The 18591-nt window shown below is 40.8% G+C and overlaps 1 long non-coding RNA gene across 1 annotated transcript; it reads right to left on the bottom strand.

Annotated features, from left to right (window-relative positions):
• Positions 1-7136: 7136 nt before the first annotated feature.
• Positions 7137-18378, bottom strand: LOC121399974. Its single transcript, XR_005965390.1, has 3 exons — positions 17539-18378; positions 14376-15076; positions 7137-9293 (listed from the first exon to the last, which is right to left on the bottom strand). It is a non-coding gene; the product is annotated as an uncharacterized LOC121399974 (long non-coding RNA).
• Positions 18379-18591: the final 213 nt, after the last annotated feature.

Genomic DNA, 18591 nt, shown 5'->3' with positions numbered 1-18591 from the left:
TGCACTACGGTATGGGAAAGGCCACCTCTTCCTGCTTCTGCTTCTGAGTCTTCTGTTCCTACAGTCTTATTATTATTAGTTATTTAAAAATTCAATTTAGAATTCCTGTACCATGTCTTAATATCAGTAACCTTTTCATACTTGTCTAAATCCTTTTACTGTCAAACATTCCTGGACAGTTGGGAAATCCATTAGTGATCTGTTTTCTGCCCTTCTCAAAGAGATGGCTACATAACCTCTTCTTCTGCAAGTGAGCTGCCTCCATTCTAAAGAAATTTGTATTCTGATAATCAAATGACCAGCAACTCAAGTCATTTTGGAACTTATATACACCGAGGGGCAGATTTATTATGTGATGTAAAAACCAGCAGAATAATTTGCCACACATCTGCAGGCATCGTTGTGTAAAAAACACAAAAATGGCATCATTTGTTTGCGCACTTTTTCTTTCAGCAACTTCTGCTGGAACTTACAAAGGTCTGAAGCAGTAAAATATGAGTAAAATATCTTGCACTCGCGTCGCGTAAAATAACACACACCTCATTAAATTGCCATTTATTTTACACAGCTTTTTACACAGTTTTTCCAGTGAATTTTGTTTGACACAGCATAAAGAGAACTCGCTGACTGGAGTTTGTTTTGTCAATATAAATAGAGAGTAGGGATTTTTTTTCCCATAGAAAAGATCAGAGAACAAAAGAGGCCACCAAAGAGGCTACCCCTTTAGATTTGAGGAACTGAATTTTTATTTGAGCAGCGATGGTGGCTCTTCAAGTTAGGGGCAGTAAAGTTGTGGAATGCCCTCCCAGGTGTTGTTGTAATGGCTGATTCTATTAATACAGGGATTCATTTTGAAAAGTTGAACCTGATGGATGTTTCTGTTTTTAAACCCAAGTTAACTAATTAACTAGCTAACTAGTCACAACAATTTCCAGTTCACAGTATATTTTCTTTTAATAGACATAGGGGCTTATGTAATAAAAGGCAATAAGTTTGCCCGGGTGCAGTAACCCATAACAACCAATAGGATGTTTGCTTTTAAACAGGTGATCAGTAAATGCTACCTTCTGATTGGTTGCTATGGGTTTTTAACATTAGAGACAAATATCACTGGTGATGTTGCCCATAGCAACCAATCAGATTTTGTTTTTGATTTCTAACTTGTAGGTGACTATTCAAATCGAATTGCTATTGGCGTGGCCTGGTAATGGAGGAGAGAGGACGTGACTAACAAAGCTCCGATACACGAGACTGCACTACAGAGATAACAGCTAGTTAAAAATACAATGGGGAAAGAAAACAGAAACAGCCGGATATAGAGACACATCCATCCAGGTAAAAAATAGATGCTTACCTCCCAGCGTTGCAACAGCAAACAGACATGCCAGAGGAAGTGTGGAGCAGCTGCCATCTTGGTCTGATGCAACAGATCTCCCTGAAGCGCCACAAAATGTAGAACAGCGGTCATAACAGACTCGCCAGTGTGGGAAAACGGAGACAACTGGCAGCAGGGAGGTAAACGAAACCAGCAGTCCCATGAACGGCACGGAGACTTAGATGGGGTTGAGTGGTCGGAACTGCGCCATGCCGCCTTCAGCACGCCAACATCAGCGCACGGGAAGGGCTCCCCATCAAGAGGTAATAATCCCTTACCCGCACAATTTGCACATCAAATTGGAGATGGCAAACGGCACTAGACAGAAACTCATTGAGACCTATATGCATGAGCCCCAAGAAACAGCATCCAGGGCAATAAGAACCCCAAACACTTACTGGGGTAGCCAAGGGACTTCAGACCCATATATAAGGCAATTGCTATTGGCCTTACCAGACAAAAAGGATCTACAAAAAGTGACAACCCAAGTAGAAAACACCCTTAAAATTGAAATTTCAGTGCTGAAAAAAGAGATAACAGGACTAGGGGAGAGAGTGTCAGACAAATCAAGGGAAATCGACTTTGACAGAGCAAAGCTGGAAATCTTTCCAGATCTATCGAAAGCAACACTTTATCAAAGACGGACGCTAAAGCCACTCACAGAAAAGCTGATAGCCGCAAACATATGCTACAAATGGGGATTTCCGTTCTCCTTAACCACAACAAAGGATGGCAAAACAGCCACAGTAAAGACGCCAGCAGATATTCACACTTTTTTAACAAAGCTAGAGATTCCAAAGGTCAACATCCCTGGATGGCAGCTTCCAGAACCCCCAACGCACTTCCCACAAAAAGAGATATGGCAGAAAAGTGGAAAGAAAAGAGCCAGGAGCAGCAACACCACGACATCGGAAGCCACAATGGACTAGAACAAACCACAGCAGTGAAGCACCATAAAGGCTCCCCAACTCAACATAGCAACAACTGAATACATGAGACATTATAACGAACAGGCAAAGATCTACTTAGACAGTTGATCACCACAACCCACAGAGCAGGGGAGACTATGGTTTGAAACCAGATGATGGCCTAAAGAAGCTAATGGTGGTGGTAACTATATTAAAAGTTATTTGGTGTATACTTTTCTTGCATTATATTGATACTGCCAGAGAACATATGATTACAGTTGGGGAAATAATTAATCATCAGGGTTATAATAAGCAAGCAGAGAACTATTCAGACAATTTACTACCACGACCCGTAAGTTAATGGAGACCAGGATATGAAGCCGGTTCACAAGTTACAACCCTGCGATGTGGTGATATCATTCCTAAAAGTTACATATTGCATATTTTACATGCTTTTTTTAAATAATAGATGCCTTCGCTACTGAAGAACATATGTTTAAAGTTTGGGAAATATATAATTATAATCAATTGAGACACTCTCTCTAAAAGTTACCTATTGATATTTTAAATGCCTTTCCTTCGTTACAGTAGATGCCTAAACTGCTAAAGAACATAAATATATAGGATAGGAAATATATGTATGCCTTTCTCTTGATAGAGTAGATGTTTTATTTACAGAGAACATATGATCAAAGTTCAGAAATGTGATATACTTTTACTATTTATACAGTAGACATTATAATTGTTATAGAACATAAGTTCACAGTTTAGGAAATGCATAATCTTAATTGTTATGATAAAAAGGTAACATAAAGGTTGATAAAGCTTAAGTGGTTGAGAAAGAAGTTATATTTTATACTATATAGAATGTGGAGCAGTCTGTGACAATTGGAGCAGATGACAAGTGCTTGGCCCTCTTAACCCTACTACGCTCCCACAGTAGGGCACAGCAGTAAAAGATGCTGCAACAAACCACATGGCAAAATAACTATCCTAACTGGTATCCTAGACTAGCTGTGGTACCATCATTGTTAATTGTTGTAAATGTCTTTCTCTCACTGAAGACTGTTCTCTTTACTTACCTCTCCTCTTTAACATGTAGCCACTCCATATCACAAATTGGGCCCAAAGGCCATACACATAGAATAAGCAGCACTGAAACACTGTGAAATGCAATAATGGCAATAACGATATGTTCATACAATGTAAAAGGACTAAACAGTCCACAAAAGTGCTCACAAATACTGCATGAAATTCACTTTAATACAGGAAACACACTATAAAACTTTTCACAGACCAGTGATCAAGAACAAACATTATACAACTTGGATATTTAGTGACAACCCACTTGTGAAATTAAAAGGAGTGGCAATAGCCTTCCACAGAAGGCTAACGCACACCATAATAGATAGTAAAGTAGACTCACAAGGATATATCTAAGCAAAAATCAATGTCCAAGGCCAAATAATGACTCAAGTCAATATCTACAGCCCTAATGTAAAACAGACAACTTTTATCACAGCGGTTCTAACAAATGAACAATGGTGGCGCCCATAGCTACCACACAGCTGGTAATTCTCCTCCAGTGGCCTCATCGTCTGGTGAACCCCGTATTTCTCCAAAACCCCGCTACAATGAGGATCCTCAAGCCTGCAGAGGTTTTGTGACGCAATGCTTGATCCAGTTCGAGTTTCAACTGTCTTAGTTCTCCAAGGTGGGGTATGTGTTGTCTCGCTTGGAGGGAAAACCACTAGAGTGGGCCACACCACTTTGGGAGAAAGATTTTCGCTGACCTGCAATGTTAAGGCCTTCCTCCAAGCCTCCTGCACAGTATTTGACGCTCCTGGTCGGGTCGCAAACGCCTCTTCTCTACTTGTACAGATTCGGCAAGGCAACCACAGCGTCAGTGAGTATGCCATTGACTTCAGAACCTTGAAGGCCGAAACAACAAGGCATACACTGCAGTGTTCTATCAGGGCTTGTCTACCTATCTCAAAAATGACTTGGTCTCCAGAGACCGGCCTGAATTGTTGAAAGATCTAATTGCTCTCGCTGTCAAGGTGGATACACGGCTCAGGGAACATCAATCTGACAGGGAGCGCGGTAAAAGACTTCAGTTACCTTTGGCTCCCCGCTTCCAAAGACCCCTGTTGCCTTCGTCCTCCCAGCAGTCACCTTTGGTCTCACACGTTCAACAAATACCCCTGTTGCCTTCGTCCTCCCAGCAGCCATCTGTTATTCCCCCAGAGAAACTCATGCAGGTCGGAAAAGCTTGTCTCTCCGAGCAGGAGTGACTTCGGAGGTGTCTGGCAGGACTGTGTCTGTACTGTGGCGGCCAAACTCATTTTGCCAATTCCCGCACTGTAAAGCCAAAGGGTTCTCTTCTCCAAGGTACACCTGTGATGACACATGTGGGGGGCATTACTCCTAAAACGTCTGAGATAATCTCCATGACTACGGGGGAATTGCCAGTGCATGTTAGGACTTTGCATAAAGAAAAATTATCGTTCCTGATTATTTCCTGCCCTTCTGTTCCTGTCGTCTTGCCATTACCCTGGCACAATCCTTCCATTGATTGGTCTTCCGAGCAGATCTCTCGTTGGAGTCCATTTTGTCAAGAACATTGTCTACCCGCTACTCCCCTCCACCGGGTGACTATCTCTTCGACTGATCTGCAAGCCCTGCCGTCTTTCTACAAGGAATTCTCTGATGTCTTCTGTAAAAGGTCTGCAGAATTCCACCCTCTGCATCCTCAGTACGACTGCCCTGTCAATCTTCTTCCTGGAACCATGCCCCCTAGAGGCCGCACCTATCCTCTCTCTCCGGCGGAAACCTCCGCCATGAAGGTCTATATCCAAGAAAATCTCCAGCGGGGTTTTATTCGTCCCTCTACCTCTCCGGCAGGGGCTGGCTTCTTCTTTGTGGAGAAGAAGAATGGTGGTCTGCGTCCCAGCATTGATTACCGTGATTGCCATATCCTTTGCCTCTGATCACTGAACTATTTGACCAACTGAACAGGGCTAAGATCTTCACTAAGTTGGATCTACGCGGGGCATACAACCTCATCCAAATTCATGAAGGGGACGAATGGAAGACGGCATTCAACACTCGGGGTGGGCACTACGAATACCTTGTGATGCCCTTTGGCCTCTGCAAAGCTCCCGCTGTCTTCCAAGAATTTGTGAACGACATCTTTGTGGTCGTGTACCTTGATGACATCTTAATCTTCTCCAAGGACTTGGAAAGTCATTGCTTCTAGGTAAAAGAGGTACTCTCTCATCTGAGGAAGAACTCTCTCTTCGCCAAGATAGAGAAATGTGTCTACAAAGTGCCCAAGATCCCTTTCCTTGGCTATATCATCTCCCCAGAAGGTTTCGAGATGGATCCTGCCAAAGTCTAAGCAATCCAGGAGTGGCCACTTCCTTTGAGCACCAAGGCTATACAAAGATTCGTCGGGTTTGTAAACTACTATCGACGGTTCATCAAGGGCTTCTCCTCCCGCATTACCCCCATCCTTACACTTATCTGAAAAGGGGGTAAACCTAACTCATGGCCTCCTTCAGCTGTAGAAGCATTCCAGTCCCTGAAGTGTGCTTTCACCTCTGCCTCTGACATCCTGATCCTGTGTTACCCTTTTTTATTGAGGTGGACGCTTCCGAAGTTGGAGCCGGTGCTATTCTTTCCCAGAGACATTTTGCTCTGGCGGAGCAGAATTATGATGTTGGGAATCGTGAACTCTTGGCAATAAAGCTAGCTCTAGAAGAGTGGCATCACCTCTTAGAAGGGTCTTTGATCCCGGTCACTTTTCAAACTCTTAAAAGATTGAATCCCCTACAGGCAAGATGGGCCCTCTTCTTTTGCTGCTTCAACTTCGTCTTGACCTACTGCCCTGGTTCCAAGAATCGGAAAGCGGATGCACTATCCCGTAGCTTCACTCCAGTGGACCGGCTCCCTGTCAAGCAGGATCCTATTATTCCTCCTGCCAAGATTATTGCTTCCCTTTTCCCTCAGTTTGCCAGGCAAATCCTGTCTGTTCAGTCTTCCACTCCTGCTGATACACATATTGGGGTGGCATTTGTACCCTGTGAGCTTCGTCTGCCCATCTTACAACAGACTCATTGTTCCAAGCAGGCTGGGCATCCCAGTCCAGAAAAGAATCTATGACAGTTTTCGGACAGCATCCCCAAGCATTTCCACAAGATTTTGTCTTGTCAGACGTCCCTGCTGCAGACGATCACGCAGCCCATATGTCTGCTATTTGGGCCGCGACTAAAGTGAATTTGGAGAAGAGTGCTCTGGTGCATAAGACTTTTGCTGATCGCAGACTGAGATCCTCACCTCCATTCAAGGTCAGAGACAAGGTGTGGTTGTCCACTAGGAACATTCAATTAAAGATTTCTTCTCCCAAGTTGGGTCCAAGGTTTGTCAGTCCTTTTCCCATTTCAGAGATAGTTAATCCTGTGGCAGTCCGACCATCACTTCCCTCTGAGATGCGAATACCTAATGTGTTTCATGTCTCCCTGGTGAAACCAGCAATTTAAAATCGCTTCTCTTCTGATCAGTCACCTCTTCAGCTTTCTAAGAGTACGAGGTGGAAAAGATCTTAGACTCCAGACTCTCCAGGGGTTCTCTCCAGTTCCTTATTAAGTGGAAGGGCTTTGGAAATAAAGAATGCTCTTGGGAGAAACACTCTGATGTACATGCCCCTCGGCTGGTAAGGGAATTCTAGAAGCATTTTCCCCAGAAAAAAAGGGGTGGTCCAGTGGCCCCCCATGTGGGTAGCGGAGGCGCTGGCGATGTGACGCCGGCATCAGAACGGCGGCACGATGACGTCACAAACCGGCGCCAAATTAAAATAAAAGGATGCCTAGGACGCCGGTTCAATGCCCAAGTATAGAAATTGTTTGGTGAGTTCCTGGGTGCTTGTTATTTCTTGTTACATTGCTTATTGGACTTTTGACCCTGCTTGTACTTTGACTTTGCTTCTATTCTGCCTGCCTTTGGACCTTTTGCCTGCATTTGGATTACGATTCAGCTTGACCCCTATTTGTACCATGAACTTGGACTTTGACCCCTGGGCTTCCTCCTTGGTCCAGACTATTCCCGCTGGGTGCCGATAGGCCCCCTGACAATCACCAAATCTGAAGCAATGGGCATCACATTAAAACCAAATATGCTGGCAGACCTAAAGAAGAATTTCCCCTTTGTTTGGTCGCAGACACATATTAAATACCTGGAAGTTCTGGTCCCTGGAAGGGCAGTAGAAACGTATGCACTCAACCACAATAGGATGATACAACAGATAAAGAAAGATCTAGAGGATTGGGATAAAGTACAGCTTTCCTGGTTCTGTAGATCAAGCGTAATCAAAATGAATGTACTCCCCAGGCTTCTGTATATAATACAAGCATTGGCTTGCCAGATCCCAAATGCAATTCTATGTGGAAACGCAAAACTGATCACGAAGTTCCTGGGAGGATGAAGGTCCAGCAGAATCTCGAGATCAATCTTGGTGAGACCAAAAGCAAAAGAAGGAATAGGACTCCCAGATATATTCACAAGCAATAACAATGGCTAGGATACTGGATTGACAATATCACCAATGTAGCAAAGTTAGCCAAAATGTTAACAGCACTCCCATGGATATGCAAGTCGAACGGGCTGCCATACGATAAATATCCAATAATAACACAAACTATCCTAAAACATTGGGACCAGACAAGACAATATGACGAGATCATAAACCCCGCTGGCCCGCTTATGCCAATAACTGGAAACCCCCAGTTCCTGCCAGGCATGACAACTATAGACTTCCTAAACAGGTAAGAGGGGAAGTGTGTTAGAGCATATGAGGTTTTAAATAAGAAAGGATTACTCCCTCTAAGCAAAACAGACAAAGTTCAAGACAAGACCTGCATACACCATAACATGGGAAAAAGAAATCGGATGCTCCTTCACAGACAATGACTGGCAAAAGGCTTACACCCTCACGCACAAGATGAGCATAGCAACATTCTCACAAGATGGTTTCTTTGCGCATCCAAATGAAAGAAAATCTATCCTACGACCACTGTTCAGTGCTGAAGGTGTCATAGAGAAGTGGGTACTCCACTCCATATTTGGTGGGCATGCCACATTAGACCATTTTGGGAACAGATCATTAAAAATCTGAAACAAGCTCTAGGGTTAGACTTACCTGAAACTCCAGAAACATTGATACTATCCATGATACCAGGTCCTATAAACAACGTTAAAAAATGCGGCAAAGGATTTGTATTACAGGCAGCAAGGGCAGTTATACCCAGGCATTCGAAATCTAAACAAACTCCTTCAGTGGGAGAATGGATAGAGGAAATAGAGACAACTGATTTCCGATACAAATGGAACGCAGGAACAATATATAGCTACATGGACATCGTGGACAATATATAAAGAAACAACCGAATCTAAAAAAACCTTAACACCAGAACCCCTGTGAACAAGAGACAACAACATGACAAGATTAACAGATAACATGCAGAATTTGTACAAACAGAAGGGATACAAGTGAGATGCTCAACCAAAATGAATAATACAATAAGGGTGGCTACATTCTTCCTCTACTACTCTCTCTTTCCTTTACCCAACTTCTCTCTATTCGTTTCTTTCCATACACCAACAAGTTGCCAATGCAGAAATGACATTGAAATTGTTTATGTAATGTAAATTGGTGTATTTATTTTAATTGTTGTATAAAAGGAAAAATGGAAAAATAAAGAATATACAAATCGAATTGCTGATTGGTTTCGATGGGCAACACCACTGGTGATGTTTACCTCCAATGTTAATAAATATGTCCCTAAATCCACACCAAGTCTGAGCTCTTTTTTTCTCCAGATTCAACTTCGTCCTGGTTGTAGAGAAGGGATTTCTTGTCCAGGTCCATTGCTCTTGATGACATGTGGGCCTTGACCTTGATCAAGCTCATCAAGCTCTTATGTGGGCCCATTCCTCTAAAATGTGTTGTCATCCTGGAATCAAGAAAATGCTTAAATTTGTTTCTAGGTGACAACAGTGCAAACGATTTTTGTTTCATATGTTTTATAATGATCATACCCACCACATGTTGAAATGATTTAAAAATAGCAAATGTTCAATACACAATTATTATACAGTATGCCCTGATAGCCAAAAAATGTAATAATGTATTAAAAGTCTTTAATTATTATGCTTTGTGTATAACAAAGTTTCAACGTTCATGACCTTCAAAAAGCATTGCTAACCTAATTAACCCATTAATCTACATCTGTGGATAAAAGTACTTAATGTACAGTATGTGGCTGTATGCCAATGTCACGGTCGGCACCCTAAATCCAGAACCATTGCTAAGCACCCTGTTCTCGGCTCTTGCTTCTGCCTTTAACAGCCACCTTTCACCTTGGGAGGAGCCCTCGGCTAATCGGATGCCGCCAGGTCTTATTAAGAGAGGTGCCAAGCGAAGGGTTCTGGATGAGCTGTCAGGACTGCCAGAAGCACCCGACGGCGCTGCTCAACTTCTCGGCGGTCGCGATGAAATTCCAAGATGGCGGCGCCAATGTTGAACACATGGGTGCAGTGTCGCTGCATGATGATGTCATCACTGGTGCCGGGTTTTTGTCATAAAAGGGCGCCCTGGACACTGAAACCCTGCCCAATTATAGGTTTCTTGTGCTATAGAACTTGGGTGTGTTTGCTATTGTTATCCTGATCCTGATTCCTGCCTGAAACTCTGACTTTGAACCTGATCTGCCTGCCTCCTGAAACTTTGCCTGGACTTTGACTATTCTCTTATTTAACCCCTCGGATACCACGATCCCTTTGGGAGCCGCTAGGCCCCCTGACATGAGCAAAGGGGCACGACGGTAAAGCAAAGTCTGTTGGGCAGAAGGTTGCAGTACAAGGCGTAAACAGAAGGCATAGTCAATCAGGCTGGGTCAGGAAAGGCAGAGTACAAGCGGAGTCATGCAGGCAAGGGTCAAACCAGGAGATCAATCAGAAGGGATTCGGATACAGAAGAGTTGTTTACCAGGCAGGGTCAGTATTTCAGAAGTCAGGATTGTCACAAACAGGCAGGGGTCACAACAGATAATCAGAAGCTTAAACAGCACAGAGGCAGCAGGAACTCTTTGGAAAGAAACCTATAATGGGCAGTGAGAAAATCGAAATTGTGCCTTTAAATACATTTAAATTTTGTGCCATTGCGCGCTGACGTAATCATGCCAGCGCCAATGCGCATACAACAATGGGGAGTGCACGCCGCGCATGCCCTAAAACAGAAGATTAACCGGCAAGCCAAAGGGGCAGCACCACGCGGCAGGCGTCCCCGCTGGCCCACTGGACCACCAGGGTCAGTGCCCCTTACAGCCACCTAGTTTGGTCAATTTTTTCATATCAGGCATTAAACTGTTCAGTAGACCTCTGGCGTTCATATTTAGGATGCCTTTTGCTGGTACATTATGAAATGTGGGGTATATAATGGGGCAAAATGCAAGCTTTGTGATGCACTAACTTCATTTTGGGTTCTCTATGCCAGATACTTTTACCCCAGAAATGCACTCAATGCGTTGATTTTTTGTTAGCTGAAGTGACCTACAGGACTATTTGTATGCGCTAACTTTATTTTGGGCCCTTTAAATGCAAGATATTTTGGTAAACCTATGCACAATGAGCATCAATCAGTTTGGAGGACCCCTGACAATCATATTTAGGGTGCTTTTTCTTGGTACGTAATGATACATGGGTGATACAATGCTGGAAAGTTAAAGCTTTGAGACAATTTTCAGGTATTTCAGGTATTTCACCAAAACGTAAAACTTAATTTGGAAAAGCCTTGCAACTCTGTAGTTTGGAGCAGAAAGGTATGGGTACCCATTTTAGATTTGGCAGAAAGTATATTTTCGAAAAATATATGGTTTTTGGGGTAAACATATTTTCTGTATTTTTACCCAACAAAAAATTTGGTCAATGTGTTGATTTTTCATTAGCTGAAATGACCTACAGGACTTTTTGTATGTGCTTACTTCATTTTGGGCCTCTAAATGCCAGATACTTTGGCAAACATATGCACAACGGGCATCAAACTGTTTGGAGGATCCCTTGCAATCATATTTAGGGTGCTTTTTCTTGGTGCGTAATGATACATGGGTTATATTACATGCTGGAAAGTTGAAGCTTTGAGACAATTTTCAGGTATTTCACCAAAACCTAGCCTTGCTGCTAAGTAGTTTGGAGCAGAAAGGTAGGGGTACCCATTTTAGATTTGGCAGAATGTGTACTTTCCAAAAATATATGGTTTTGGGACGTAAACATATTTTCTGTGTTTTTTAATGCAGCAAATGTGTTGATTTTTCAGTAGCTGAAGTAAAGTTCTCGACAATTTGTATGCGCTATACTTTGGTAATCCTATGCACAATGGGCAATCATATTTAGGGTGCTTTTTATTGGTATGTAATGATACCAAAGCGATACAATGCTAGAATTGCTTTGAGGCAATTTGCAGGTACAGTTTTTCACCAAAACTTTGAATCTTGGGAATGCCTTGTTACTAGTGTGACCTAGTTTGGATCAGAAAGGCAGGGGTACCCATTTTAGATTCAGCAGAATGTGTACTTTCCAAAAATACATGGTTTTGGAGGGTTTTCACCCCACAAAAAAATGTAGTAAATGTGTTAATTTTTCAGTAGCCGAAGTGACCTCTGGGACAATTGCCAGTTTTGTAATCCTGTAAAAAAAAATTTATACAAACCATTAAGTTTGGACAAGTTTTGATGTTTGGTAGTTAGGAGTAGAGAGACATAGTTACCCATTTTGGAATCAGCGAATGTGTACTCTTCAAAAATATATGGTTTTCTGGCGTAAACCTAATGTTTCAGGATATTTTGGCTTTGGAATCTTAAGTATGCAGATTTCTGCTTAGTGCTTACAAAATTCGGTAATAATCTCCATAAAACTATACATATCTGGTATTGGCGCATTTGAGAGACATTAGGCTTTCCAAATAAGTTGCATTTTTGTATTTTTGCATAAAATGAAATATATTTCTGGTACAAATTCAAATATTATGAAAAATAGTAATTTTTCTCTTTTTTTGGTATTTAGCGCTATCAATCTTTTTGCAGAGCTGGAAATGCACAAAATCTCAGGGAGATTTAGAAAGCTCAGGTTCTCTAAAAAAAAAACAATGTATAGTTTTCCTAGGTAAGCTAAAGGTTTCCCCTCAGAAAATGCCCCAAAAGTGAGAGAGCTCAAAATGTTCCAAAAACGTCTGGCACTGAGTGAATGAAATGCAAAATACTGCTGACACTTAAGGGTTAACACACAAATTCTCTAAAAAAAACATGTGCCATAAATTGTGCATGTTTTAAGTTGTGGCCCATGATACTGTATATTGTCAGCCCCTGCAAAGAGGGAGGAAGGAGCAATGCCACCTAAGTCAATGTTCTTACCCTGCCTATTGACAGGAGCACCCCTGCACAGTGAGTAAAAAACAGGGCAATTTGCATCTGTTTTAATACTTTGCACTTAAAAACATGTTCTTTATGTCCTTTTAACCCATAATATAGTTTTCCAAATAATTTCTGCATAACAGAGAACTGTTTCAAGATTGCGGACGTCAGTAATCCCTGATCCTTATGAGGTTTAATAGTGAATGTATGGGTGTTGGTGTATACTAAGAATGAAAATTCAGCTATAATAGATGGTTTCATTCTGAGATGTACTGTGGTGTGTGGATTGTGGGGAATTTGCATTGATAAGTACTATGAAAAGAACATTGCAGCATGCAGAAGAATTATGCCCTATATGGTTCAGAAGGCTACAAAGCAGTTGCTGCTCTCTAATGCCCACCACTGCCATATTATGATAGATGTAAAAAAAAAAGTTTAACATCAATTTTTTTATTAAAAAATTTGTTTGTGTAGAACGAAAAATACACAAAGACATATTAAACTTTTAAATCGCTAAGTCTTTATTAAGAAATAACTTACCAAAACTCCACCTGTGCTCCTCTTCAGAAAAGGTGATCCATCGTGCATCGATCGTTTTCTCCTCCCTGCTTTCCTTATAGGAGATAGCCAAGGACGAGAAATCGAGCACCGCATGATGGATCGTCGCCGTTTCGCCTTTTCTGAAGAGGAGCTCAAGCGGAGTTTCAATAAGTTATTTCTTAATAAGGACTTAGCGATTTAAAAGTTTAATATGTCTTTGTGTTTTTTTTTCCTTCTACACTAACACATTTTTTAATTAAAAAAATTGATGATACTGATCCTTTAATTTCTGGTGTCAGCATCTATTTAAGACACAAATTAAGATCAACTGACTTTTACATATCTAGTGCACCTAATTGCTATCCCTATAATATAAAGATGTGCAGCTTGTGGCAGATCCTTTACAGGGGAGGACTGTGAAATTTGTGTTTGGGAAGACTAAATAAATATGGGATCACTTAGAACTCTGCAATGTGGATTGGACTCCTTTTGTGGAGGCTATGCCTTCTTAAAACATCATTATTTTCCTCCAAATATGTCAGAATTAAAATTAAAGGTAATAAAACTTATAAATACCCAGAAAACACATAGCAACAAGTTAAATTAAATGTCTCAAACATTATTAGCAGCATAAGAAATAGTATAAAAAAGATACAGATCAGGCAAGACAAAAAATATAAACATAACTGCTCTTCAGACAGAAAATAAACAAGTTCCAATGCAGAGTTTACTTAATATTAGTAATACTTTTTAGATGTCTACCTGTGTTTTCTTGCAGATACAGTCAGGTTAAGACTTTAGCTCTATACAGGCAAAAAATAATCCTTGTGCAGTAAGTAAGTGGTTCCTCCAACTTGAACTCTAACTGGAGCAATAGGTTATGCAGTAAATCACAATGGTAGACTTTGCATTGTTAGTTCATGGTTCACCTTTAAGTTAACTTTTGGTATGTTATAGCATAATTGTTTCTAAGCAAGTTTTCAATTAGTGGTAGTTCAACTTTAAATTAACTTTTAGTATGATATAGACATTGATATTCGGAGACAATTTTTCTTCTTCAGTTTTTTGTGTGTTTTTTCAGTTATTTACCTTTTGTTCAGCAGCTGTCCAATAAATCTGGTTGATTCAAACCAAGCAGTTTGAATGAGAGACTGGTGTTAAAATTACATCTGCTCCTGATTCAAGGCTGTGGTAGCTCCAGAATTTTCTGAATTTTCTGTTTCAGATATACCTAACTTACCAGTTAATACTGGGGCAGATATCGGCACTATTTGTCTTTTGTGACTGTGCATCCTCTTGGACTCATTTTATCACTGCTGCTCAGATATTAGTTTTCACCATTCTAATTTTCTTTTCTCATTGTCATTTTCATTATTGTCTTCATTGTCTTCTAGTTTAGGTTGACATTTGTTTTTCCTTTCATACTCTGCTGATTGGGACATTTGTTGTCAAAAGTGCAGCCCTTTAGAAATGATCTTGCATTCTTCCTTTTTTTGTTGTAGTTGTAGTGTATATTTGATCATTCTTTCATTGCAACTGTAATATTTGCTATATATTTATGTAATATTTGCTATATATTTATGTGATGTATCCACTGATGCAATGAATGATATAATTTGACTTCCTTTTATAATTTGTTGTCATTTATTTTGTTTCTCATTGTTTTAAATTAAATATTGGATAAGGAGATCAGTGCGGGAAGGAAAAATCAACAATTGGACAAATGAAGAATTGTTGAAGAACTGAACTAAAATAGAAAGTACAATGGTCTTGGTTTCTGTATATCAAAGCTGGAAAAAATAAAAACAATCATCATTTTATATATATCTGAAAATGATTACCAGTTCTTACTTTATTACAGAGCAACAAATGAAATCAGGTCAATAGGGTGAGAGGTACACATGGCAAAAGTGTAGCTGCTTTTACATAGATTAATAAAGGTATAATGAATGAAATGTGAGTAATTTGGATCGCGTTTGTATGTCTGCAAACCATTTTGTAAGCAAATGACACCTATACGTTCCTTAGAATCCAGTCTTTAGAATCAGTCTTAAAGGATACCAAAAGAGTCTGGAAAAAATGTTTTTATTTTTACACTGAACTGTTTTAGTGAATAATCAGCATGTATGCCCACTTCACAACTAAGTTCTACTTCAGTATGTCACTTAAGGATAGGGGATGATCATTTCCTGAGGGGTCATTTGAGAAGTGCAAAAACTGGTGCAAACTGACATGCACCCTGTTCTGCACTTTTCCAAACCGCCAAATTGGGTTCAGCAGTATAGTAAACAAAGTAGTAACCAAACTGTCACGTTTAGGCTCATATATTTCACTATATATTGTTCTAAACACCCAAAACATATTTTGGCAAAGCTTTACAAGACATTTATACACAATATCATGGATATATGCTATCTATAAGTTAGTGCCATGCCTAGGTCCAAAAGCACTAAGCAAACAATCAAATAAATATGCACGGTAAATCACTTCAGGCATTTATTTGTGCAAATTCACAACAACAATTAAATTACAAAATTGTAAAAAAATTAATATCATACCACATGGCAGTGTCTCCCCCCTGTCCACATACCTCATGCAAGCCACTCCCTCCTGATGTTAGGCTTTTCAATGATTATTTGCTTAAAGCTTTACAAGACACTACAAAAAGTACACTGAAAACTATGTATTTTATAAAAACATCTACTGAAGTCACAGGGGTATATTTATCAAAGAGTGAAGTTAATAGTGAATTTCCGCCACTAGAGTGAAATTCCGCATCTCTCAATTCATTTCTATGGGATTTTGAAAGGCGTATTTATCAATGGGTGAAAGTGAAAGTTCACCCTTTGATAAATACACCTATAAAAATCCCATAGAAATGAATGGAGAGTGGTGGAATTTTACTCTAGTGGCGGAACTTCACTATTAACTTCGCTCTTTTAAAAATATACCCCATAGTCCTCTTATGTATTTGTAAATCACAAGAAATTGAAAGGGACAGACAGACCTTTCAAGTTATTGGTAAGAGCCTGGGTTCAAGTGATGTGAGGGTGTATCTGAAACACCTGTAGGTTAATGGGTAAGGGGTTGCTAGTGTGGATTTGGGCAGGTCAAGCTTTTGGTATTGCAGATCTGCCACCTTGAGCCCATGTAATTACCGTTGCTGCGATCTACTGGTGAACCCTTTATAGTGGTGACATCAGTGGCAGGCCCCATGTTGTCCATGACATCACTGATGGGTTTGAGTTGAGTTAAAGGTTAAGGTCGATGGGCTTGTGTGGGTGCTCACTAAGGTCAGGTTAGGAGTGGGTGCTGGTCACAGTTTTTTGGCCTGCACATCACTACAGGGTTCATCCCTTAGTTGATCAGAGTTATCTATTGAAAATGTACCTTTATAGCAAAATCAGTGGTACTATTGTTTTAAGTAGTGCTCATCTTGGTATCACTTGATTACTGAGATTTTTGTTGCCATAAATGTTTTTGTATTGGAAACATGACCAGTGCTGATTTCCTGCAATCACATAACAAATATATTGTAGCACCTTGAATTACCTTCAACTAAGATTGCCACAAACCCTGAACTAGTTCAATATGTTTCTGTTATAACCCACCTTGGGTCTTGCAGAAACATTTAAATCCTCTTGGGTTTTGCTGGCCCACTGATTAATACGGGAGGTAACAGGTAATGCTGACAAATACAGTATCCAGTAAATGTAAAACCATGAACATAGAGACAAACATGAAAGATGAATTTAAGGTAATTTAATATAATCTATAAGAACAAATATGAAAAAAGCATTATCTGTTTTCCAACAAATATATTTCTGATTCAGGAAAAATTTGATGTTAACAAGAATGTGTGTCAAGCAAATTATTCCAGCTGATAGGTTGCCATGGGTTATAGCACCTGGGTAACTTTATTGTGATATGTAATGTTTGTGAAGGTGCAGTAACCCATTTCAACAAATCAGCAGGTAGCATTTATTGAGCACCTGTTTAAAGTGATACTGACACTAAAAAAATACTTTTTAAAATATGAATGTACATTAAAAGTTACCTATAAATCATGTTGATTGTTTTTTGCTGAGAGGTTTGTTTTGTAAGCAATTGTTAGTTGAAGTTTCTAAACCTGACTGTTTTGCCAACCTGACTGTACCATCTCAGCCTCTCTGTAAAAGTTTCTAATGCAGCCCCTCATACAGGAACATGGGGCATCAGACAGATAATGTAAAAGCATTATGCAAATACTTACCGTATATACTCGTGTATAAGCCGACCCGTGTATAAGCCGAGGTACCTAATTTTACCTACAAAAATGGGAAAACTTATTGACTCTTGTATAAGCCTAGGGGGAGAAATGCATTTCACACTCCTGATCCCGACTGTGTGCCAGCGAACTACAAGCCAGTGAACTAGAAGCCAGTGAACTAGAAGCCAGTGAACTGAGCACAGTGGGGGGGCTGAAGCTGAAGGAGGGCTGGAGAGACTAAGGTTGAACATAGTTGTGTGGCCAGACCAAAAGTGACAGGAAAGTTGCAGCAAGTTCTACTCTGCACACACTCACCTCCACAGTCTGTCCCAGCTCCAAATGAAATCCCACCACACACACAGCATGCAGCCAGGCAGAGAAACAATCCCAGGGAATTCGTGCTGTGCTGCTCAAGTCCTCCCTCTCTCTCTCTCTTGTGCTGCACGAGTCTGCTCGATCTCCCTCCCCCTCCCTTCCTGCTTTTCAAGTCTCCCGTTCTCTTCGTGCTGCTTTCTCCGTGTCACAGCCCGAGTAATCTGATCAGGCTGCAGGAATGTGACAAGGGAGGAGCGGAGCCGAGCACCAGTTGATTCAGACAGCAGAAAAGAAAAGCTGCGCATGTGCCAGGGTTCTACTGCGGGTCAGTGTAAAGCCGGGAGGCGCTTCCTGATGACGCACTGAAGCAGTCAGAGAGGAAGACTTTTGCCAGGATGGGGGTGAGTGAGAGCACGCAGGAGCTCCTAAGCGCAGCCTTTCCTTTTGCAGCCTGACCCGCGTATAAGCCGAGGTAGAGTTTTTCAGCACATTTTGGGTGCTGAAAAACTCGGCTTATACGCGAGTATATACGGTACTTACTTGTAAGTTGCTTTCAAAGGCAAAATTATGATAGCTGTAAAAAAGAGTTTCATTTTTGGTGTCAGTATCTCTTTAAGTCTCTTGTGTACCTGTGCTGCAGAGGGACGTTAGAGAAAAGAGGATTTGTTACTCACCGATAAATCCCTTTCTCGTCCCGATAAGGGTTCCAAAGGGTTAATGTCCACTTCCCTTTAGGAGGCA

The sequence above is a fragment of the Xenopus laevis genome, chromosome 2L, assembly GCF_017654675.1.
Source record: "Xenopus laevis strain J_2021 chromosome 2L, Xenopus_laevis_v10.1, whole genome shotgun sequence".
Classification (NCBI taxonomy): domain Eukaryota; kingdom Metazoa; phylum Chordata; class Amphibia; order Anura; family Pipidae; genus Xenopus; species Xenopus laevis.
This window is presented reverse-complemented; position numbering and strand designations above follow the sequence as displayed.